At 37.7% G+C, this 17,675-nt stretch overlaps 2 non-coding genes across 2 annotated transcripts; one reads left to right on the top strand and one right to left on the bottom strand.

The window, feature by feature from the left end:
- Window positions 1–238: 238 nt before the first annotated feature.
- On the bottom strand, window positions 239–346 carry LOC130949489 (small nucleolar RNA R71). Its single transcript, XR_009073396.1, has one exon. It is a non-coding gene; the product is annotated as a small nucleolar RNA R71 (small nucleolar RNA).
- A 7,574-nt stretch (window positions 347–7,920) lies between these two features.
- On the top strand, window positions 7,921–8,028 carry LOC130949960 (small nucleolar RNA R71). The gene has a single exon (XR_009073495.1). It is a non-coding gene; the product is annotated as a small nucleolar RNA R71 (small nucleolar RNA).
- The last annotated feature ends 9,647 nt before the right edge of the window (window positions 8,029–17,675 follow it).

Here is a 17,675-nt window from a genome sequence, read left to right on the forward strand (position 1 = left end):
GCAAATTCCATGGACTTCCAATGGAAGATCCTCATCAGTTTTAGCTGAGTTCTTGCAATCTGTGACACAGTCAAGACTAATGGGGTTGACCCTGAGGTCTACAGACTGATGCTATTCCCTTTTGCTGTAAGAGACAGAGCTAGAATATGGTTGGATTCACAACCTAAAGATAGCCTGGACTCTGGGAAAAGCTAGTCAATGCCTTCTGGCAAAGTTCTTTCCACCTCAAAAATGGAGTAAGCTTAGAGTGGAAGTCCAAACCTTCAGACAGAAAGATGGAGAATCCCTCTATGAAGCTTGGGAAAGATACAAACAATTAATCAGAAAATGTCCCTCAGACATGCTTTCTGAATGGAGCATCATAGGTATTTTCTATGATGGTCTCTCTGAACTATCCAAGATGTCTTTGGATAGCTCTGCTGGAGGATCTCTTCATCTGAAGAAGACGCCTACAGAGGCTCAGGAACTAATTGAGATGGTTGCAAATAACCAATTCATGTACACTTCTGAAAGGAATCCTATGAACAATGGGACAAGTCAGAAGAAAGGAGTTCTTGAGATTGATACTCTGAATGCCATACTGGCTCAGAACAAGATATTGACTCAACAAGTCAATTTGATTTCTCAAAGTCTGTCTGGAATGCAAAATGCACCTGGCAGTACTAAGGATGCTTCATCTGAGGAAGAAGCTTATGATCCTGAGAACCCTTCAATGGAAGAGGTGAATTACCTAGGAGAGCCCTATGGAAACACCTATAATTCTTCATGGAGAAATCATCCAAATTTCTCATGGAAGAATCAAGAGAGACCTCAACAAGGTTTCAATAACAATAATGGTGGAAGAAACAGGTTTAGCAATGGCAAGCCTTTTCCATCATCTTCTCAGCAACAGACAGAGAGTTCTAAGCAGAATACCTCTGACTTAGCAACAATGGTCTCTGATCTAATCAAAACCACTCAAAGTTTCATGAATGAAACAAGGTCCTCCATCAGAAATTTGGAAGGACAAGTGGGTCAGCTGAGCAAAAAAATTACTAAACTCCCTCCTAGTACTCTCCCAAGCAACACAGAAGAAAATCCAAAAGGAGAGTGCAAAGCTATTAACATGGCCGAACTCTGGGAGGAAGGAGAGGCAGTGAACGCCACTGAGGAATACCTCAATGGGCGTGCACTGGCCTCCACTGAGTTCCCCAATGAGGAACTATGGGAATCTGAGGCTCAAAATGAGACCATAGAGATTCCATTAGACTTACTTCTGCCTTTCATGAGCTCTGATGAGTATTCTTCCTCTGAAAAGGATGAGTATGTCACTGAAGAGCAAGTTGCTAAATACCTTGGAGCAATCATGAAGCTAAATGACAAGTTATTTGGAAATGAGACTTGGGAAGATGAACCTCCTTTGCTCACCAAAGAACTGGATGACTTGTCTAGGCAGAAATTACCTCAAAAGAGACAAGATCCTGGGAAGTTTTCCATACCTTGTACCATAGGCACCATGACCTTCAAGAGGGCCTTGTGTGACTTAGGGTCAAGTGTAAACCTCATGCCCCTCTCTGTAATGGAGAAGCTAGGGATCTTTGAGGTGCAAGCTGCAAAAATCTCACTAGAGATGGCAGACAACTCAAGAAAACAAGCTCATGGACTTGTAGAGGATGTTCTGGTAAAAGTTGAAGACCATTACATCCCTGCTGATTTTATAGTCCTAGAGACTGGGAAGTGCATGGATGAATCCATCATCCTTGGCAGACCCTTCCTAGCCACAGCAAAGGCTGTGATTGATGTTGATAGAGGTGAACTGATCATTCAAGTGAATGAAGAATCCTTGGTGTTTAAGGCTCAAGGATATCCTTCTGTCACCATGGAGAAGAAGCATGAAGAGCTTCTCTCAAATCAGAGACAAACAGAGCCCCCACAGTCAAACTCTAAGTTTGGTGTTGGGAGGCCACAACCAAACTCTAAGTTTGGTGTTGAACCCCCACATTCAAACTCTAAGTTTGGTGTTGGGAGGTTCCCACATTGCTCTGAGTATCTGTGAGGCTCCATGAGAGCCCTCTGTCAAGCTACTGACATTAAAGAAGCGCTTGTTGGGAGGCAACCCAATGTTTTATAATTATCTATTTCCTTTTGTTATTTTATGTTTTTTGTAGGTGGATGATCATGAGAAGTCACAAAATCAATGAAAAAAGCAAAAACAAAATGAAAAATAGGAAGAAAAATAGCACACCCTGGAGGAAGATGTTGCTGGCGTTTAAACGCCAGTGAGGTTAGCTGTTGGGCGTTTAACGCCCAGTCTGGCACCATTCTGGGCGTTTAACGCCAGAAAGGGGCACCAGACTGGCGTTAAACGCCAGAAAAGGGCAAGAACCTGGCGTTAAACGCCAGGAATGGGCACCAGCCCGGCGTTTAACGCCAGAAATGGCTCAAAACGTGATTTTGAGCAACATTTGGTGCAGGGATGACTTTTCCTTGACACCACAGGATCTGTGGACCCCACAGGACCCCCACCTACCCCACCACCACTCTCTCTCTTCTTCCCCCATTCACCAATCACCTCAAAACCTCTTCCCCAAAAACCCTTCACCTATCAAATCCCATCTTTCTCTTCACCACTCACATACATCCTTCATAAAACCCCACCTAACCTTCCATTCAAATTCAAACCACTTTCCCACCCAAACCCACCCATAATGGCCGAACTCCATCTCCCCACTCTTCTATAAATACCCTTCTTCATTCCTTCATTTTCACACAACCTAAACACCACTTCTCCCCTTCTTGGCCGAATACAAAGCCATCCCTTTCTCCCTCATTTCTTCTTCTTCTACTCTCTTCTTTCTTCTTTTGCTCGAGGACGAGCAAACCTTTTAAGTTTGGTGTGGCAAAAGCATTGCTTTTTGTTTTTCCATAACCATTTATGGCATCCAAGGCCGGAGAAACCTCTAAAAAGAGGAAAGGGAAGAAAAAAGCTTCCACCTCCGAGTCATGGGAGATGGAGAGATTCATCTCAAGGGTGCATCAAGACCACTTCTATGAAGTTGTGGCCTTGAAGAAGGTGATCCCCGAGGTCCCCTTTTCACTCAAAAAGGGTGAATATCCGGAGATCCGCCATGAGATCCGAAGAAGAGGTTGGGAAGTACTTACCAACCCCATTCAACAAGTCGGAATCTTGATGGTTCAAGAGTTCTATGCCAATGCATGGATCACCAAGAACCATGATCAAAGTGTGAACCCGAATCCAAAGAATTATCTTACTATGGTTCGGGGGAATTACTTGGATTTTAGTCCGGAAAGTGTGAGGGTAGCGTTCAACTTGCCTATGATGCAAGGAGATGAACATCCTTACACTAGAAGGGTCAACTTTGATCAAAGGTTGGACCAAGTCCTCACAGTCATATGTGAAGAGGGCGCACAATGGAAGAGAGATTCAAGAGGCAAGCCGGTTCAATTGAGAAGGCAAGCCGGGCCATCATGATTCATAGCATTATGATTGGAGAAGAAGTGGAAGTTCATGAGGTTATAGCCCAAGAACTCTATAAAGTGGCGGACAAGTCTTCCACCTTGGCAAGGCTAGCCTTTCCTCATCTCATTTGTCACCTCTGTTATTCAGTTGGAGTTGACATAGAAGGAGACACCCCCATTGATGAGGACAAGCCCATCACCAAGAAAAGGATGGAGCACACAAGAGACCCCTCTCATCATGAGATCCCTGAGATACCCCAAGGGATGCACTTTCCTCCACAAAACTATTGGGAGCAACTGAACACCTCCCTAGGAGAAATGAGTTCCAACATGGGACAACTAAGGGTGGAGCATCAAGAACACTCCATCATCCTCCATGAAATTAGAGAAGACCAAAGAATCATGAGGGAGGAGCAACAAAGACAAGGAAGAGACATTGAGGAGCTCAAGCACTCCATAGGATCTTCAAGAGGAAGAAAGAGCCGCCATCACTAAGGTGGACCCGTTCTTTAATTTCCTTGTTCTTTATTCTTCTGTTTTTCGAATTTTATGCTTATGTTTATCCATGTTTGTGTCTTGTGATCATTAGTGTCTTAGTGTCTATGCCTTAAAGTTATGAATGTCCTATGAATCCATCACCTTTCTTGAATAAAAACGTGCTTAATTGAGAAAAAGGAAAGAATTGCATGAATTTTGAATTTTATAATAGTTTAATTATTTTGATGTGGTGGCAATACTCTTGTTCTCTGAATGTATGCTTAAACAGTGCATATGTATCTTGAATTTGTGGTTCATGAAGGTTGGCTCTTGAAAGAATGATGAAAAAGGAGACATGTTACTGAGGATCTGAAAAATCATTAAAAATGATTCTTGAAGCAAGAAAAAGCAGTGAATACAAAAAAAAAAAGAGAGAAAGCAAACGAAAAAAAAAGAAAAAAACGAAAAAAAAAGAGAAGAGAAAAAGAAAGAAAAAGAAAGAATAAAGTTGTGATCCAAGGCAAAAAAGAGTGTGCTTAAGAACCCTGGACACCTCTAATTGGGGACTTTAGCAAAGCTGAGTCACAATCTGAAAAGGTTCACCCAATTATGTGTCTGTGGCATGTATGTATCCGGTGGTAATACTGGAAGACAGAGTGCTTTGGGCCACGGCCAAGACTCATAAAGTAGCTGTGTTCAAGAATCATCATACTTAACTAGGAGAATAAATAACACTATCTGGATTCTGAGTTCCTAAAGAAGCCAACCATTCTGAATTTCAAAGGATAGAGTGAGATGCCAAAACTGTTCAGAGGCAAAAAGCTAAAAGCCCCGCTCATCTAATTAATACTGATCTTCATAGATGTTTTTGGAATTCATTGCATATTCTCTTCTTTTTATCTTATTTGATTTTTAGTTGCTTGAGGACAAGCAACAATTTAAGTTTGGTGTTGTGATGAGCGGATAATTTATACACTTTTTGGCATTGTTTTTAGTACGTTTTTGGTAGTTTTAGTTGAGTTTTTAGTATATTTTTATTAGTTTTTAGTTAAAATTCACTTTTCTGGACTTTACTATGAGTTTGTGTGTTTTTCTGTGATTTCAGGTATTTTCTGGCTGAAATTGAGGGACCTGAGCAAAAATCTGATTCAGAGACTGAAAAGGACTGCAGATGCTGTTGGATTCTGACCTCCCTGCACTCGAAGTAGATTTTCTAGAGATACAGAAGCCCAATTGGCGCGCTCTCAACGGCGTTGGAAAGTAGACATCCTGGGCTTTCCAGCAATATATGATAGTCCATACTTTGCCCAAGATTTGATGGCCCAAACCGGCGTTCAAAGTCACCTCAAGAAATCCCAGCGTTAAACGCTGGAACTGGCACCCAAATGGGAGTTAAACGCCCAAACTAGCATAAAAGCTGGCGTTTAACTCCAAGAAGAGTCTCTACACGAAATTGCTTCATTGCTCAGCCCAAGCACACACCAAGTGGGCCCGGAAGTGGATTTTTATGTCATTTACTCATTTCTGTAAACCTTAGGCTACTAGTTATCTATAAGTAGGACCTTTTACTATTGTATTAGAAGACTTTGGTAGCTATCTTCGTTTTATGCTATCTTAGATCATTGGGAGGCTGGCCATTTGGCCATGCCTAGACCTTATGCTTATGTATTTTCAACGGTGGAGTTTCTACACACCATAGATTAAGGTGTGGAGCTCTGCTGTACCTCGAGTATTAATGCAATTACTATTGTTCTTCCATTCAATTCCGCTTGTTCTTGTTCTAAGATATCACTTGTTCTTCAACTTGATGAATGTGATGATCCGTGACACTCATCATCATTCTCACTTATGAACAAGGTGACTGACAACCACTTTTGTTCTACAAGCAACCAAGGCTCTAGTGAATATCTCTTGGATTCTTTAATCGGAATCTTCGTGGTATAGGCAGGACCTGATGGCGGCATTCAAGAGAATCCGGAAGGTCTAAACCTTGTCTGTGGTATTCTGAGTAGGATTCAATGACTGAATGACTGTGACGTGCTTCAAACTCCTAGCAGGCGGGGCGTTAGTGACAGACGCAAAAGTATCGATGGATATTATTCCGGCCTGACCGAGAACCGACAGCTGAATTCCGCTATGCTGTGACAGAGCATATGCAATCGCTTTCACTGAGAGGATGGGAGGTAGCCATTGACAATGGTGAAACCCTACACGAGCTTGCCATGGAAAGGAGTAAGAAGGATTGGATGAAGACAGTAGGAAAGCAGAGAGATGGAAGGGAAGGCATCTTCATACGCTTATCTGAAGTTCCTACCAATGAATTACATAAGTATCTCTATCTTTATCTTTTATGTTATTTTCGTTCATCACCATATACATTTGAGTCTGCCTGACTAAGATTTGCAAGATGACCATAGCTTGCTTCATACTAACAATCTCCGTGGGATCGACCCTTACTCACGTAAGGTATTACTTGGACGACCCAGTGCACTTGCTGGTTAGTTGTGCGAAGTTGTGTAATGCCATGGAATTGAACCACCAAGTTTTTGGAGTTCATGACCAGGGATTATGAGAGTTGTGAAAAGTATTGTTCACAATTTCGCGCACCAAATACCACAGACAAGGTTAGACTTTCCGAATTCCCATGAATGCCGCCATCAATTCTAGCTTATACCACGAAGATTCTGATTAAGGAATCCAAGAGATATGCGCCCGGTCTAAGGTAGAACGGAAGTGGTTGTCAGTCACGCGCGTTCATAGGTGAGAATGATGATGAGTGTCACGGATCATTACATTCATCAAGTTGAAGTGCAACGAATATCTTAGAAAAGGAATAAATCGAATTGGATAGAAAATAATAGTAATTGCATTGAAACTTGAGGTACAGCAGAGCTCCACACCCTTAATCTATGGTGTGTAGAAACTCCACCGTTGAAAATACATAAGTGAAAGGTCCAGGCATGGCCGAATGGCCAGCCCCGATAACGTGATCAATAGTCTCCTTAGATGAATAATAAAATAAAACTGAGACCAAAGATATAACGTGGTCCAAAGACGACTAATACATTAGTAAAAGGTTCTATTTATACTAAACTAGCTACTAGGGTTTACAGGAGTAAGTAATTGATGCATAAATCCACTTCCGGGGCCCACTTGGTGTATGTTTGGGCTGAGCTTGATCTATCTACGAGCTGAGACTTCTCTTGGAGTTGAACGCCAAGTTGTAACGTGTTTTGGGCTTTCAACTCCGGTTCGTGACGTGTTTCTGGCGTTTGACTCCAGACAGCAACATGAAACTGGCGTTGAGCGCCAGTTTACGTCGTCTAATCACAAATAAAGTATGGATTATTATATATTTATGGAAAGCTCTGGATGTCTACTTTCCAAAGCCGTTGAGTTCGCGCCATTTGGGGTTCTGTAGCTCCAGAAAATCCATTTCGAGTGCAGGGAGGTCAGATTCCAACAGCATCAGCAGTCCTTTGTCAGCCTCCTATCAGAGTTTTGCTTAGGTCCCTCAATTTCAGTCAGAAAATACCTGAAATCACAGAAAAACACACAAACTCATAGTAAAGTCCAGAAATGTGAATTTAGCATAAAAACTAACGAAAACATCCCTAAAAGTAACTAGATTATATTAAAAACTACCTAAAAACAACGCCAAAAAGCGTATAAATTATCCGCTCATCACCATCCATTCAGACTCTGAAAAATCATGTTGACTTGCTGAGTCAACATTTTGTTCTGAGCCAATATGGCATTCAGAGCATCAATTTCAAGAACTCCCTTCCTCTGAGGCGTCTCATTATTTACAGGATTCCTTTCAGAAGTGTACATGAACTGGTTATTTACAACCATGTCAATGAGTTCTTGAGCTTCTGTAGGCGTTTTCTTTAGGTGAATGGATCTACCTGCAGAATGGTCTAGTGACATCTTAGAGAACTTAGATAGACCATAATAGAATATATCCAAAACGGTCCACTCTGAAAGCATGTCAGAAGGACACTTTTTGGTCATCTGCTTGTATCTTTCCCAAGCTTCATAGAGGGATTCACCATCTTTTTGCTTGAAGGTCTGAACATCCACTCTAAGCTTGCTCAGCTTTTGAAGAGGAAAGAACTTGGCCAAGAAGGCCGTGGCCAGCTTATCCCAATAATCCAGGCTATCTTTTGGTTGTGAGTCCAACCATGTTCTAGCTCTGTCTCTTACAACAAAAGGAAAAAGCATGAGCCTGTAGACTTCATGATCTACTCCATTAGTCTTAACAGTATCACAGATCTGCAAGAATTCAGTTAAAAATTGATTGGGATTTTCTGATGGAAGTCCATGAAACTTGCAGTTCTGTTGCATTAGAGCAATTAGTTGAGGCCTCAGCTCAAAATTGTTTGCTCCAATGGCAGGGATTGAGATGCTTCTTCCATAAAAGTTGGAAGTAGGTGTAGTATAATCACCAAGCATCCTCTTTGCGCCTCCACCATTGTTATTGGGTTCGGCCATGTCTTCTTCTTTTTTGAGATTCTCTGTAAGGTTTTCTCTGAATTATTGTGCTTTAGCTTCTTCTTCAGAGTCCTTTCAGGTTCAGGATCTGCTTCAAGAAGAATGTCCTTGTCCTTGCTCCTGCTCATATGAAAAAGAAGAGAATAGAAAAGAAAGAGGAATCCTCTATGTCACAGTATAGAGATTCCTTTATGTGAGTAGAAGAAAAGAAGAATAAGAATGAAGAAGAGAGAAATTCGAACACAAAAGAGAAGAGAGGGTTCGAATTTTAAGATGAAGAGAAGTGTTAGTAATTAAATAAATAAATAGAAAGAGATGAGATGGGGAGAATTTTGAAAATTATTTTTGAAAAAAAGTTAGTGATTTTCGAAAATTAAGAGAAGAAATAAAATTAAAATTAAAATTAGAAACAATTAGTTAATTAAAAAGAATTTTTGAAAAAGAGGGAGGTAATTTTCGAAAATTAGAGAGAGAAAAGTAGTTAGGTGGTTTTGAAAAAGATAAGAAATAGTAAAACAAACAAAAAATCAATTAGTTAGTTGAAAAAGATTTGAAAATCAATTTTGAAAAGATAAGAAGTTAGAAAGGATTTTTTATTTTGAAAAAGATATGATTTGAGAAGATATGGTTAAAAAAGATATGATTGAAATTTATTTTGAAAAAGATTTGATTTTTAAAATTAAAATTGATTACTTGACTAGCAAGAAACTAAAATATATGATTCTAGAATTTAAAGATTGAACCTTTCTTCACAAGAAAATAACAAACTTCAAATTTTTGAATCAATCACATTAATTGTTAGTAAAGTTTTTGAAAATTTGAAATGAAATTAAGAAAAAGATTTTGAAAATAAATCTTAAAAATTTTCGAAAATATAAAAGAAAAATGAAAAAGATTTGATTTTTGAAAAAGTTTTGAAAAGATAAGATTTTTAAAATTGAAATCTTGACTTGACTAACAAGAAACAACTAATTTTAAAAATTTTTGACTAAGTCAACCCAAAGATTTCGAAATTTATGAGAGAAATAAGGAAAAGATGTTTTTTTGAATTTTTAATGATGAGAGAGAAAAACACAAATATGACCTAAAACATAAAAATTATGGATCAAAACACATGATGCATGCAAGAACACTATGAATGTCAAGATGAACACCAAGAACACTTTGAAGATCACACTATGAATGCAAAAATGCATATAAAAACAACAAAAGACACAAAAAAAGAAAATATGAAGATCAAACAAGAAGACTTATCAAGAACAACTTGAAGATCATGAAGAACACCATGCATGAATTTTTCGAAAAAAATGCATAAATTTTAAAAACATGCAATTGACACCAAACTTAAAAATTGACTCAAGACTCAAACAAGAAACACAAAATATTTTTTATTTTTATGATTTTATTAATTTTTTTTGGTTTTTTCGAAAATTAATTGTGGAAAAACGAAAACAAAGAAAAAAATTTTGAAAGATTTTTGAAAACTTTTTGAAAAGAAAATTACCTAATCTAAACAACAAGATGAATCGTTAGTTGTCCAAACTCAAACAATCCCCGGCAATGGCACCAAAAACTTGGTGCGCGAAAATTGTGATCATCAACAATGGCGCCAAAGACTTGGAGCTCTCAAACGTAAATCACACTTTGTCACAACTTCGCACAACTAACCAGCAAGTGCACTGGGTCGTCCAAGTAATACCTTACGTGAGTAAGGGTCGATCCCACAGAGATTGTTGGTATGAAGCAAGCTATGGTCATCTTGTAAATCTCAGTTAGGCGGATTCAAATGGTTATAATGGTTTTCGAAAATAAAGATGAATAAAGCATAAAATAAAGATAGAAATACTTATGTGAATTATTGGTGGGAATTTAATATAAGTGTATGGAGATGCTTTGTTCCTGTTGAATCTCTGCTTTCCTACTGCCTTCATCCAATCCTTCATATTCCTTTCTATGGCAAGCTGTATGTAGGGCATCACTGTTGTCAATGGCTACTTCCCATCCTCTCAGTGAAAATGGTCCAAATGCTCTGTCACAGCACGGCTAATCATCTGTCGGTTCTCAATCATGTTGGAATAGAATCCATTGATTCTTTTGCGTCTGTCACTACGCCCAACAATCGCGAGTTTGAAGCTCGTCACAGTCATTCAATCCTTGAATCCTACTCGAAATACGACAGACAAGGTTTAGACCTTCTGAATTCTCAAGAATGCTGCCAAAGGGTTCTAGCTTATACCACGAAGATTCTGATTAAGGAATCCAAGAGATATGCGCTCGATCTAAGGTAGAACGGGAGTAGTTGTTAGGCACGCGTTCATAGGTGAGAATGATGATGAGTGTCACAGATCATCACATCCTTCAGGTTGAAGTGCAACGAATATCTTAGAATAAGAATAAGCTGAATTGAATAGAAAATAGTAGTAATTGCATTAATACTCGAGGTACAGCAGAGCTCCACACCTTAATCTATGGTGTGTAGAAACTCCACCGTTGAAAATACATAAGTGATAGTGGTACAGGCATGGCCGAGAGGCCAGCTTCCAAAACGTGATCAATAGTCTCCTAAGATGAACAATAGATTAAAACTGAGACCAAAGATTCGACACTAGTACAATAGTAAAAAGTTCTATTTATACTAGACTAGCTACTAGGGTTTACAGAAATAAGTCATAGTGTAGAAATCCACTTCCGAGGCCCACTTTGGTGTGTGCTTGGGCTGAGCTTGAGCTTTACACGTGCAGAGGCTTCTCTTGGAGTTAAACACCAAGTTGTAACATGTTTTTGGCGTTTAACTCTAGTTTGTGACGTGTTTCTGGCGTTTTACTCCAGAATACAGCATGGAACTGGCGTTGAACGCCAGTTTGCGTTGTCTAAACTCTAACAAAGTATGTATTATTATATATTTCTGGAAAGCCCTGGATGTCTACTTTCCAACACAGTTGAGAGCGCACCATTTGGAGTTTTTAGCTCCAGAAAATTCATTTTGAGTGCAGGGAGGTCAGAATCCAACAGCATCAGCAATCCTTTTTCAGCCTAAATTAGATTTTTGCTCAGGTCCCTCAATTTCAGCCATAAAATACCTGAAATCACAGAAAAACACAAAAACTCATAGTAAAGTCCAGAAATGTGAATTTTGCATAAAAACTAATAAAAATATCCCTAAAAGTAGCTTGATCCTACTAAAAACTACCTAAAAACAATGCCAAAAAGCGTATAAATTATCCGCTCATCAGTATAAGCTAGAATCAATTGTCAGCACTTTTGAGATCCGGAAAGTCTAAACCTTGTCTGTGGTTTTCTGAGTAGGATCTGGGAGGGGGTGACAGTGACGAGCTTCAAACTCACAAATGTTGGGCGCAGTGATAGTGTGCAAAAGGATCAATGGATCCTATTCCAGCACGAGTGAGAACCGACAGATGATTAGCCATGCGGAAAACCATAGAGGACCATTTTCACTGGGAGGATGGATGGTAACCATTGACAACGGTGATCCACCAACATACAGCTTGCCATGGAAGGAACCTTGTATGCATGAAGAAGACAACAGAAGGAAAGCAGAGATTCAGAAAACAGAGCATCTCCAGAACCTCAACTTGTTCCTCATTATTGAATCACAAGTACTTTTTATTTCATGTTATTCATTCTTCATAAACAAAAATCATCTTTATCATTAATCTGCTGACTAAGAGTTACAAGATAACCATAGCTTGCTTCAAGCCGGCAATCTCCGTGGGATCAACCCTTACTCACGTAAGGTATTACTTGGACGACCCGATGCACTTGCTGGTCAGCTGCACGAAGTTGTGTATCACGATTTCGTGTACCAACTAGACTAGATTTGGTTAGGTGTTCTTGCTAACCACAAGAATGATGATTTTTCAGCTCTTAGTATTTTCTGCAAAAATGTTCAAAGTGAAAAAAATTTAAGAATTACTTCTATTAAAAGTGATCATGGTAAATAATTTGAAAATCAATATTTTGAATTATTTTATGATGAATTAGATATATCACATAATTTCTCTTATCCTAGAATCCCACAACAAAATGGTGTTGTTGAAAGAAGAAATAGAAGCCTTCAAAATGGCTAGAGCAATGATTTGTGAAAGTAATGTAACTAAATTCTTATGGGCTGAAGCTGTGAGCACAGCAAGTTACATTCTAAATAGAATAATAATTAGAAAGTTTTTGAAGAAAATCCCTTATGAGCTTTGAAAATGAACCCCTCCAAATCTTAAATACTTTCATGTCTTTGGATGTAAGTGCTTTATATTAAATACAAAAAGTAATTTGAAAAAGTTTGATTCAAAGTCATATGAGTGTATTTTTGTTGTATACTCAACTTCTAGCAAAGCTTCTAGAGTGTTCCACAAAGACCCTAGGTCTGTTGAGGAAACCATACACGTTACATTTTGTGATTCTAATTCTGTTCTAAGTGTTCTGAAAGATGGCGATGTAGGTAACCAAGAGGAGGGCAACATGAGTGAAGCCCAAGATCAAGAAAAATATAAATCTGTACATCCTATCCCTGAATTTACTATTGTAGATAACTTTGCTGGGGACAATTTCATTTTGTCTCTTGCAACTGCTGAATTTCTTGGGAATACCAGTATTAATGAATTAACCATATCCAAATCTGTTCCTAAATCTCCATGACCCTAAGAGTGGAGATTTCTATAGAATTATCCTCAAGAGTTCATCATAGGGACCCCTAATAAGGTATCACTACTAGATCTTCTTCTAGAAGAGTAACAGAGAAAAATAATTTGTCAATTCTTTCTTAAATTGAGTCTCAAAAGGTAAACGAAGCTCTTGATGATCCTTCTTGGATCAAAGTCATAGAAGAATAGTTATAATAATTTGAGAAGAATCAAGTGTGAACACTTGTACCTGATCCAATTGAAAAAAAAATGATGGGCACTAAGTGGATTTTTAAGAACAAATTGGGTGAAGATGGAAGTATAGCTAGAAACAAGGTAAGATTGGTGGCTCAAGAATATGATGAAGAGGAAGGAATAGATTTTAATGAATCTTTTGCACCAATGGCCCTAATTGAAGCTATAAGGCTTTTCCTTATATATACTGTCCATTGTGGTTTTAAACTTTTTTAAATGGATGTGAAATATTCATTCTTGAATGGTATCATAGATATAGAAGTGTATGTGGTGGCATAGCCTCCTGATTTTAAAAATAAAGAATTTTCAAACCATGTTTTCAAGCTTTCTAAAGCACTTTATGGTTTAAGACAAGTTCCAAAAGTTTAATATGAAAGACTTAGCTCTTTTCTTTTGAAAAATGATTTTCAAGGAGACACCACCGATACTACTCACTTCATTAAAAATTCTAATGATTTTTCATTCTAGTGCAAATTTATGTTGATGATATAATTTTTGGTTCAGCCGATGAGTCCATTTGTGCTGATTTTAGTAAACTAATGACAAGTGAATTTCCCATGAGTATAATGGGTGAACTTAACTTTTTCTTGGACTTTAAATTAAATAAATTTCAAATGGAATTTTCGTACATAAAGAGAAGTATGACAAGAAATTAGTTAAGAAATTTGGATTGGAGAATGCCAAGCTCATAAGCACTCCAATGCATCCAAACTCATGGTTAGGAAAGGATGAAACTGGGAACAATATTGATGAAACTAGGCATAGAGAAATATAGGTCTTCTCATATATCTTACATCCTCTAGACTGGATATTGTACAAAGTGTTGGAGTTTGTTCAAGATTCCAATCACGACCAAAAGAGTCACATCTTTCTGCAGTTAAAAGAATCATTAGATATGTTCATGGCACATCCAACTTTGGTTTAAGGTATCCTAGGTTTGATGATTTTTCTGTGGTTGGGTATTGTGATGCAAATTTTACTGGAGATAGAGTGGATAGGAGAAGTACTTCAGGAATTCGCTGTTTTCTTGGCAAGTCTCTAAATGTGTGGTTAAACAAGAAGCAGTCCATCGTAGCCCTATTCACTACCAAAGCCGAATACATTGCTGCCTCATCTTATTGTTCCCAATTGTTATGGTTGAAAAACTCAATTAACTGATTACAAATTGAAAGTAGAAAATATTTCCTTGTTTTGTGATAACATGAATACTATTAATATTTCTAAAATTTTATTTTGCACTCAAGAACAAAACATATTGAAGTGAAATTTCAATCAATAAGGGAACATGTTCAAAAGAGGAATATTGATATCCAATTTGTTAATTCGGAGGAACAACTGAATGATATATTCATAAAATCTTTAGCTGAAGACAGTATCTACAAATTAAGAACAAATTTAGGCATACTCTATTATGAATCTTTGTTTTAATCTTGCTGATGAAGTTTGTGAAGTTTTTGTCTCACAGGTCGAAATGAGATATTTCTGGCAAATGAAGAGCTCTTAATATGGAACGTTGATTTTGGATTCTAATTTTGAAATAATTTCAAGTAGGTTAAATATTCTTTTCTAATCTCAAGTGGTCCTATGTGTTTCCTTAAACACAATCCTTCTTGTGTCCAATATGAGTTTGTATGTATATGAGTAGGCCTCATTAGTTTTGTCATACATTAAAATCTTTTTCATTTTCTGTCTTTTCTACACTTTAAATCATTAGTTTAAAAATATAACTTTTTTAACCTTGGATCAAATCCTTTTCAAATCAACTCTTCATTGGGTTCTGAACTTCTCCTTTTTCAAGAACACTCTTTAACTTGCTGCAATTACAAATCTCTTTATATATCTTGCATGTATCTTCACATTTCTCATTATCATCATTTCATTTTTTGAAAAACTATAATACCCCTTTGTCATCAAGATGAGGAAGAAAAATACTACCTGAAGAGGCACGTTCTCTCATAAACTCCCCAGAATCCCTGAAAATTCTCGTACACCATCCCACACTCACGTCCATATTCATTTTCATACTCCTTCTCCATCTTCCTCTCCTCCTCACATTGAACCGATGGCTCGCTCCAAGATAACCATCTGTCGTCCTTCCTCCTCTCAGGCAGCCGAACCATCTAATGCACCTCCTTGCCCTAGTGCTTCGAAGGAAAAATGTCCTATGACCAAAGAAGAGCCTCATGATTTCTCCCGATCTAAACCTAAGTCTGATCCTCATCGTTCTTAGAGAGGTAACAATCGCATCCTTTTTTGTTCAGTCAAAGAACCCCTAATAATGACCTATTTTCTTTCAAATCTCACTTTCCAAACTTACCTCATTCTCACTATAGCCTTTTTTCATTTTTCATCCGCTATGAACTTCGAGCTTTATAGGATAGTTGTTGTAAATCGTCCTCTATGCTCTTCTTATCTCGCTGATCTTCCTGCTTTAGTAAAGAAAAGTATTGACTTTATGAAAAATATTGAATTTCTGGATTGGAATTATCTTTTTAATATCAAAAAGCCTGTTTACCCTGACCTTGTCCATGAATTCTATGCTAAAATGACCTATCACAATGAAAATATTCACTCATATGTTAAAGGGTGTGAATTAAATCTGAACAGTGAAACTATCAGTGAATCCCTAGGCTATTCTGATGTTGGTGTTAACGCATATACTTCAGAAAAATGGGATGAAGACTTAGGTCTTTCATACCAAGAATCCCTAGCCTTTGTTTGTGAAAATATCTCTCTCATTGATGGTCTCACTCCAACCCATAAAGCTTTAAGTCCTGTTCGTGCACAACTCCATCGCATTATAAATCACGTGATCCTCCATCAAAGTGGTTTCTATCAAAGAATTTCATTTTGTGACACACTGGTATTGTATACCATTTTTATAAAAATTGGAATTTCATTTGCTTATTTGATAATGAGGCATATGTATGACTGCATAAAGAGTGATAAGAATCTATCCTTTTCCTATGGCATCTTTTTAACTTTTTTTTTTAATTTTTTATTGTTGACCTGACCAATGAGTCACTTGAAAATAGAAACTCTTACCTAAAAAGGGGTAGTGCAGTGAAGCAACAAAATAAATCACCTATCAAATCCAAAAGAGTGGTCATTGATGAAGAAGAAGAAGGGCTTGATGACATTTCTCCTCACTCTACTGTTGGAACATCAGCATCCACTAGACACAAATCTCTTCTGTATAGGGTTGTGATGATTGAATTTTTGATGGTATAGAATTTCACAAATGAATTCTCATTGTAAGTATAGTTTCTAAACCAAAAATAATCCTTTCATACAAAAATTTGTTTGTCACATGTACAAACCCTTAAAATCTATAAACTAAAGTATTTAAACCTCGGGTCGTTCTCCCTAGGAATTGCAATAAAGTTTCTTTTTATTGGTTATGAGTTATGTTTGGGATTTTTTGATAAGAGGCATGAAAGATAAATGGCAAAGAAGTAAACTAATAGCTAAAAAAGTCTTGGCAAGGTTTGGTGATCAAGGATCTCTATCCTAATCACTAACCATAATATGAGAATTGGCAAGGATCAATCCCATTAAGTCATCCTCTAACTAATAGATGAGGAAAGTCAAATGAGCTATATTAATCCTAGTTCATAAGTCCTAATTCTCTACCAATTAAATTAGTGAGAACTAGAGTCAATGGCTCCCAATTATCAATCACTTGGACATTAGCAACTCAAGAGTTCCTAAGTTACCTTTCCAAGCCAAGAGCACAAAATTCTACTCTAAAATCCTTCCAAGCATTTTATCAAACACTTGGAAGGCAAAAGAATAAAGCATAGTAAATCAATCAACAAGAATAAAATCTAACAACAATTATTGCAAGAAATCAATGACAACAATTAAAAAGAACACAATTATTATGAATTACCTCTAATTGAATTGAAAGAAAAGAGAAGGAACAAGAGTAGATCTACAACAAAGTATGAGAACAACATAAAGGAAATTACAACAAAAGAATAGAAGAAGAATGAATGTAACAACAAGGAATTGAAAGGTAGAAGTAGATGAGAGCAAAGATTAAAACCTAGATCTAAGAACTAAACCTAATCCTAATCCTAGAGAGAAGTGAGAGCTTCTCTCTCTAAAATTAACTAATCCTAATCCTAATGTGTGAAAATGATGGAATCCCCCTTTGCTCTTAAATCCTTGGCTTTAAATAGCATTTTTGGCGCCAAAGTTGGTTGGATTGGGCCCCACAACCCTTCTGAATTCGCTGGCCACATTTTCATTAAAAAATCATATACCAGCACCGACGCGTACGCACACAGCACGCGTACGCGTCCATGGGCCATTTCGTAGAGTGCGCGTAAGCGCCTGGTGCGCGCCCGT

The sequence above is a fragment of the Arachis stenosperma genome, chromosome 1 (assembly GCF_014773155.1).
Source record: "Arachis stenosperma cultivar V10309 chromosome 1, arast.V10309.gnm1.PFL2, whole genome shotgun sequence".
NCBI lineage: Eukaryota > Viridiplantae > Streptophyta > Magnoliopsida > Fabales > Fabaceae > Arachis > Arachis stenosperma.